A 7,277-nucleotide genomic window follows, 5' to 3' on the forward strand; every position below is an offset into this window, starting at 1 on the left:
CGTACCCAATGACCAGGTCAAGAAATACAGCATCCCTAGCACCCTCCTTCTTCTCCTCCTGATCACTACAACCTCTTGGCGGAGATAAGCACTGTTCTGACTTCTAACACCATGGATTTGTTTTGCCTATTTTTTTTTAAATAAATTTATTTATTTATGTATTTTATTTTTGGCTGCCCCAGGTCTTTGTTGCTGTGTGTGGGCTTTCTCTAGTTGCGGTGAGCGGGGGCTACTCTTCGTTGAGGTGTGCGGGCTTCTCATTGCGATGGCTTCTCTTGTTGCAGAGTACGGGCTCTAGGCGCGTGGGCTTCAGTAGTTGTGGCACACAGGCTTAGTTGCTCCGCGGCATGTGGGATCTTCCCAGACCAGGACTCCAGCCCGTGTCCCTTGCATTGGCAGGCGGATTCTTAACCACTGCGCCACCAGGGAAGTCCCTGTTTCGCCTATTTTAAAACAATACCTGGGAGCTTCCCTGGTGGCGCAGTGGTTGAGAATCTGCCTGCCAATGCGGGGAACACGGGTTCCAGCCCTGGTCTGGGAAGATCCCACATGCCGCGGAGCAACTGGGCCCGTGAGCCACGATTACTGAGCCTGCGCGTCTGGAGCCTGTGCTCCGCAACAAGAGAGGCCGCGATAGTGAGAGGCCCGCGCACCGCGATGAAGAGTGGCCCCCCACTTGCCGCAACTAGAGAAAGCCCTCGCACAGAAACAAAGACCCAACACAGCCACAAATAAATAAATAAATAAATAAATAAATCAAATGTAGCATTTCAGTTAGCTAATCTACGAAAACACCTTTAAAAAACAAAAAACAATACCTGAATGGAATCACAGGCGCACTTTTGTGTCTGGCTTCTTTTGGTCAACATTATAATTTGTGAGATTCCTTCAAGCTATTGTGAACAGCAGTAGTTCATTTTCACTGCTGCTTAGCACTCCTTGGCATAAATATAACACAGTTTATTTATCCATTCCCCTGTCAATAGATATGTAGTTTGTTTCCAGTTTTTGACTCATGAAAAAGGTATTATGAATATTTTTATTTGCGTCTTTTTGCTGTGCATACAGGAATTTCTATTGAGGATAAAGCTAAGAGTGGAATTTCTGAGCCACAGAGTATGTGTACATTCACTTTTGGCAGATACTTCTAGACTCTTCTTCAAAGTGATTGTACCAATTTGTGTCCCCATCAGTGGTGCATGAGAGTTCTTATTTTGCATCCTCACCAACTCCTGATATTGTCTGTCTTTTTAATTTTAGTAATTCAGGTGGACATGCTTTGGCTTTAATTTGCCTTTCCCTGATGACTAATGACATTGAACACTTAAAAATATGTTTATTTACCATTTGGATATCTTTTGTGAAATCCTATTTTTCTATCAGATTGCCTTTTTCTTATCTATTTATAAGAATTCTCTGAAGTCAATTTGCTAATATTTTATACTGTGTTTTGCTTCTATCTTCCCAAGAGACATTGGCTTGTAATTTTTTTTTTGTTATATCTTTGTCAGGTTTTGAGTAAAGGTTATTCTGATCTCATAAAATGAGTTGAAAAATGTTCTTTATTCTCTGGAAAAGTTTATTTTTAATTTATTTTATTGAAGTATAGTTGATTTACAAGGTTGTGTTAATTTCTGCTGTACAGCAAAGTGATTCAGTTATACATATATATGTATATACACATACATTCTTTTTCATATTCTTTTCCATTATGGTTTATCACAAGATATTGAATATACTTCCCTGTGCTATACAGTAAGACCTTGTTGTTTATCGATTCTATATATATGGGAAAATTTATTGTAAGAGGGGTGTTATTTCTAATTTCTTCTCTAAGAGTCAGTATACATAGTGCTTAAGCTTATGGACCCTGGAATCAGACTACTAAGATTGAATCTTGGCTTTCTGCTTTCTTATCATGTTCACCTTGGGGAATTTATATAACCAATTTGTTCCTCAGCTTTCCCATGTATAAAATGGTGATAATAAAAGTATCAACTTTATAAAATTATTGTCAGGATCATATGAGTTTTACATGTAAAGATCTTAGTACTGTGCTTGACCCGTAGTAGGAGTTTAATAATTACCGCTATTATATTTATCCATTAAATCAATGCTTTTGCTTATGGTGTCGTCGTTTATAGAAGCTGAAGCTGTCTTCTCTTTATGGTGTTGATTCAACAATAAACCTTACGTGGGTTGAGGATGTAAGTAGAACCTTCTAAATGGGATGCCAACAATCCAATTTTTCTTCACACTTGGCTTTTTCTAGGGCATACTTTTCCTCTCCTTTTTCTCTATTTTGTAAAATGTCAGGGAAGAGACATCAGAAGCTTTCTGTAGAAATAGTACCCAGAGAAAGACATGGATCTTAGTCACGGTACTTGCGGCAGTGTCATAGGTGAGTGTGGGTCCACATGGCAAATATTCCAGTGGTTAGAAAGGAGTCAGGACTTTTGATTTTCACTGCCTGGGTAACTGACCTCAGAGATCCTCAGTTTTTCTTTTTAACAAAAGGAAGCCCAGCCTTCCCAGGGTGTGGTTTGAATTCCTGATTTGGTGGTTGTTAGGGGCTCTGAAAGTACTGTGGAGCTTTAGGGCAAAGATAGAGTCATTACTATGCAAATCTTTTTTTTTTTTTTTTTTTCCTTTCAGCCTTTGTGCCACTAAAACACCACTTAAGTGGGATGTCTGTTTTCATCTGGCTTAGAGCTGAGGTTTAAGATACATGGCTCTCTGATTAACTCTGAAACTATTAGCACCACATCTTCATCAGAAAACCACAGAAATTAGGGTTAAATGTGTCCCCCTGTGACTTTTCTCTTTTTCCAGCTTTACTGGTTTCTCTTTGCTTCCACTATATCTTCTCTCTGCTTTTTATTTGGGAACAAATTATCTATTCCAGACCGCCACACATAGTCTTCCTTTTGCACAGTTCCTGACCTACAGTAAGTATCTCATGCAAGCAGTGTTCCTCTCATCGTTTCCTTCTGAGCAATGAAAAAACAGAAAGATAACAACAAAAACTGCTGTGACCTCCTATTGTTTACAAATTTCTGGTCTCTTGAAGAGAATCATTCCCCTCTACACAGTCAATGCAGCTACAGAAATCTCTGCCATTTCAAAAACTAATTTTTATAATTTTGTGCTTTCACTTAACCTCATCTTTTATAGCACAGATCACATACACCTTATTAGTGATGTGATTCTGATGTCGGAATGAGATGATGGATTTCCTTTGCATTTTTTATATCTCCCAATTGTAATATTTCTAACTGTCACAGATATGAATTTCAACTCAAAATCCTAGATGTGCAAGCAATGTGATATTATTTTTAATTACTAATTTTTATCTTCTTGCAATCAAATCATTGTTTTTCTTTCCCCTCTTCCAGGGGTTTCATCTAAGATTGAACGTGATAGAGACAGAATTGGTGGCCCTCATCCTTCACCTTTCCCTTGTCATGTAACTTTGTGTTGCCCTTGACTGTGGGACTCACTTTAGTCAGTGGGATATTAGCAAGCGTGATGTGATCAAAGGCTTGAAACATGTATGTAGAGTAGGGTTTACTCACTCTTGAGTCTTCACTGTCACCATGAGAAGGAAAAGCCTGAACTAGCCCACCAGCCCCAGGAAAAGTGTGAGAGACATACTAAACAGAATTTACCCCCAGTCACACCAGCCTAGATCAGCAAGCTCCCAGCTGACCTGCAAACACATAAGCTAACTCAATGGTTATTATTTTAAACCACTGAGTTTTGGGATAGTTTGTTATGCAGCATTTTTCCAGCAAGAGCTAACTGATATATTATATAAATTACAGTCAAGAGAGTGGCATCTTAGTAAGATTCTTTGATACATCCTTGTTCCCATCTGCTCTTTGATCATCAATGCATTGCAATCATGGTCATGTTTTTCTCATATTGACCCAATTATCTCTGGAGTCCAGCTCTCCTGTCTCTCAGCAACTACTGTGATTTTCCCATGCTTTGCCAGCCTTAGTTACTCTGTGCTATGTTGAGGCAACTCTGAAAGACATGTTGCTTCTCTGGGCTCCACACAAGGACTGAGGCACAGTTTCCTCTGATATTTCACCCCCTAACCTATCTGAGGCTTCTGTTATTTCCTCTTCCTCCCCCAAGACTCAGCCCAGGGTAGAGGTAGAGGGTGAGGAATAGGGCTCTCTATCAGAGAAACAACTGAAGTCTAATGTCTGTCACTTCAGCTCTTTTCTACTTCATCCCTCAAACCTCTTATCTTTCCTGGGGCAAAAAAATGAATTCTGACTGATTATGCATTCTTCTGAATCTGTTGTTCATGATGTAAAATTTAGGCCTTTAGTTCTTAAAAGCTTTCACTTAGAAGTCTAGAAACTTGACATTTTTGTTTGTTTGTTTGTTTTCTTAATGCAAATGGTATGCAATGTTTTCTTAATGTCTTATGGTAAAGTCTTATTGCCTGAATGGCAGAGGGTTATAGGGTAAAAGAGAATTCGGAGGGAGAAAAACAGTGTATGTTAATATAGAAAAATATTATCCTCTAACACATTCTGTTATCGATAAAAAGTAGACTTGCTAATGACCTGTATCTCCAGCCTCAGGGAGTTTTACATATATTCACAAACTCATACTAATCCGTAGAATGATATATAAATGCTAGTTACTGTTATCTGTTCTACGGTTCAAGTTTATTTGTAAGAATGGTAGTCTCTTCTATGATGCTCCTCCTAAGGGACACATACAAAATATTTTCATTATCTGCACACGATTATGTGTACTTAAAATAGACCATCCCCTTTGTGCGGCTATTACCAAGCCAATAATTTGTTATGGATACTAATCTTTTTCTTCTGTTCTGTTCTCTCTATTGATATATAACCTTTTCCTTCTATGTGTGTGCCCTACTTACATTTTAAAAATATTTTAATTACATAAGTATTACATGAGTACATTCTCCTTTTTAAAAATTTAAGACATTATAGATAAAACTAAGATCCCCTTTGATCAGCACTTTCAATTTGGAATGGATCTTTTTCAGATTTTTAAAAACATTTTTTATAAATGTGTATGCCCTTGTGAAATTCACAATATTGTTTTTGTGTGTTTGCATGTGTTTTTATCATAAATGGTATCATACTGTATGATAACTTCTGTAACTTGCTAATTTTACTCAACAATATGAATTTGATATTCATCCATATTAATACATGAAGATCATGGTTATTTCATGTAGTCTATAATATTTCATTGTATATATATATATTTGATATTTTATTTACTGTTTAATGTAGAGGCCAAATGTGCAGATTGTCTGGATTCAAATGCAAGCTCTACCACCTTGTATGACCTTAGGAAAATTATTTAATCACTGTGTGCTTCAGTTTCCTCATCTATAAAATGGAGATAATAGTTCCTGTATCATTGTTACTGTAAGTAAGCAGTCAATGATCTTTTAAAGAAATGAAAAAATCAAGAAAATTGTCTTTCATTTTTACCCCCACATTTACTATTTCTGATGCTGATTACTCCTTTGTTTAGTTACAAATTTTTATTAGGTACCACTTTCTTCCCATTTGAGGAACAGATTTCCTTCTAGTGCAAGTGTGCTGGTGATGTATTTTCTAAGCTCTTATTTGTCTGAAAAGTCTATTTTGCCTTCATTTTTGAAATATATTTTTGCTAGGTATAGAATTCTAGATTGACATTTTTGTTTTTTACATATATACTTTAAATATGTCACTTCACTGTTTTCTAACTTTGTAGTTTCTGGCAAGAAGTTTGTTAAAATTCTTATCTTTGTAACTTTGTATGTAATATGTCCTTTTTTCTTGTTTCATTTCAGATTTTCTCTTTATCACTGTTTTTCAATAATACTAATATGATGTTGTTTGGTGTGGTTTTCTTCATGTTTATGCTGTTTGATGTTTGTTGAGCTTCTTGGATTTCTGTGTTTATAATTTTTATCAAATTTGAAAAATATTCATCTAATAGTTCTTCAAATATTTTCTCTGCCTTTGCATTTCTTCACATCCCCTCCTACTAAGACTATAGTTATTTGTATATTGGTCTGCTTGATATTGTCCTACTAGTCACTGAGGCTCTGTTCATTAAAATTTTTTTTCTCTTTGTGCATTATTTTGGGTAGTTTCTCTATTTTTGTTCACTAATCTTTTTGCCTTTGTGTTTTATTTTCCGTCTCCAACAGTTCCATTTGGGTTATTTTTATATCTTTCATTCTTCTCATTATACTTATTTTTCCTTTAAATCTTTGAATATGTTTGTAATATTAATAATTGGTGTTTTAAAGTCAATGTCTGGGAATTCCCTAGCAGTCCAGTGGTTAGGACTCTGCAGTTCCACTGCAAGGGACATGGGTTCTTCAATCCCTGGTTTGGGAACTAAGATCCCACAAGCCACACAGCACAGCCAAAAAAATTAAATAAATAAATAAATACAATACAATACAATAAAATAAAATAGATAACTCAATGTCTGATAATTGTGTCATATTCATCAGTTCTTTTTCTATTTTTAATCTATGGATTTTTCTCCTGACTATGTAATGACATTTTCATGCTTCTTTGTGGGCCTGATTATTTTCTTATTGGATTCCACACACTAAAATTTACATTGTTGAGCTCCTGATTTTGTTGTCTTCCTTTAACAAGCATTGTACTTTGTTCCAGCAAGCAGTGAAGTTATGCAGTGCTGTTTGCTCTTTTTGGTTCTTTTCAGTTTGCTAAGGTCGGTTTAGAAGAATCTTTACTCTAGTGCTAGTTTAGCCCCAGTATAAAGTCTGATCTTTCTGAGGTCCCTACTAAATGCTCTTCATATCATGAGTTTCTCTGCTCTGACTGTTGAACTAGCCCCATTCCGGGAATGCTTCAGCCCACTGCTTTTCTACTTCCAGCCTCAAGGAGTTTTATCCCATGGATGTGGAGATTGGTATTCTGCCAAATGCTCCAGAGCAGGGGTTCCTAACCCCTGGGTCTGTTAGGATCCAGGCCGCACAGCAGGAGGTGAGCGGCGGGTGAGCCAGTGAAGGTGCATCTACTGCTCCCCATCGCTTGCATTACCGCCTGAACAATTCCCCCTCCCCCCAGTCTGTGGAAAAATTGTGTTCCATGATACCTGGTCCCTGTTCCCAAAAGGTTGGGGACCGCTGCTCCAGAGGACTATTTGCAGATCTTTAGAACTGTCTCTTTACAGTTTCCTTGTCTCTGGTACTCTGCTCTGTAAGTTCTAGTCACCTTGACCTCCCTGAACTATAATCTCTG

Source organism: Eubalaena glacialis, chromosome 5, assembly GCF_028564815.1.
Source record: "Eubalaena glacialis isolate mEubGla1 chromosome 5, mEubGla1.1.hap2.+ XY, whole genome shotgun sequence".
NCBI lineage: Eukaryota > Metazoa > Chordata > Mammalia > Artiodactyla > Balaenidae > Eubalaena > Eubalaena glacialis.